Genomic DNA, 942 nt, shown 5'->3' with positions numbered 1-942 from the left:
GGAAAGACATCCACACAGAAGGAGGCAGGAGAAGCAAGACTACGCACCGTCAGCCAATAGATAAAACAGTTTCATAAATGCCGGTAAATCCATTCTGCTATTGGACAAGGCAACTGTCAACGCATCGTTGTGGACCAGTCATATCTCAACGATGCTCAGAGGCGTTGAATAATAATATCCCACAGGAGGCACAACATATTGATTAGCCTAGATCAAACACGGACTTAATTAATCATGAAAGCGTAAATTTACTCCAATAAATTGACAATGAGCATCTTTTTACACCCATCAGTTGTTAATCTAACCTTAAAGACAATACTGTAAGAAAGTGTTGTTATTGTTGGACTAGGACTATGTGACCCAATGACAGTTCTACTGTAGGCTACTGTGACGGGTCTGTAAGAGCCGTAGCCACGCTTCGTCTGACAAGGTAGTTCGCCACTCACAGGATTCGAACGCTCGGCCTCCGACTTGCCAAGCGCGACCACCACTACGCCAAAGAAAAGGTAGCTCGTCTTTGACGCGGGTGGCCTTTTAGATACCTGAAGAGTGAGTTTCACGGTTCTCACTCCGTTACACTACTTCAGAAAATAGTTGCATTTACAATAAACTCTAACCTATGAATGCAACACCGTGCTGCTGAAAACAAAGGAATGAGCCCCCTTGCATGCACCCACCATTAAGAGATGGAGAGGCTGGATGACAGACTCAGGAAACAAAGCATATCTTTGGTCCAGTGCTACAGCCATTTCTAAAGTTTCCATGACAACACACTCTGAATATAGCATTGGGCTTTAAGGGAGGGAGGCTCTTGAAAAAAGCGACATTTTGTAAGTGTTTACCCTTTTTGTGATGATGTCTGTTCAAAAGGACTAGGACAAAAGACCCCCATTCCGATTGCTTTATTATATAAGTGACAATTCAATAGTCCTTCAAAACTGT

The sequence above is a fragment of the Osmerus eperlanus genome, chromosome 9, assembly GCF_963692335.1.
Source record: "Osmerus eperlanus chromosome 9, fOsmEpe2.1, whole genome shotgun sequence".
In the NCBI taxonomy this organism is placed as follows: domain Eukaryota; kingdom Metazoa; phylum Chordata; class Actinopteri; order Osmeriformes; family Osmeridae; genus Osmerus; species Osmerus eperlanus.
This window is presented reverse-complemented; position numbering follows the sequence as displayed.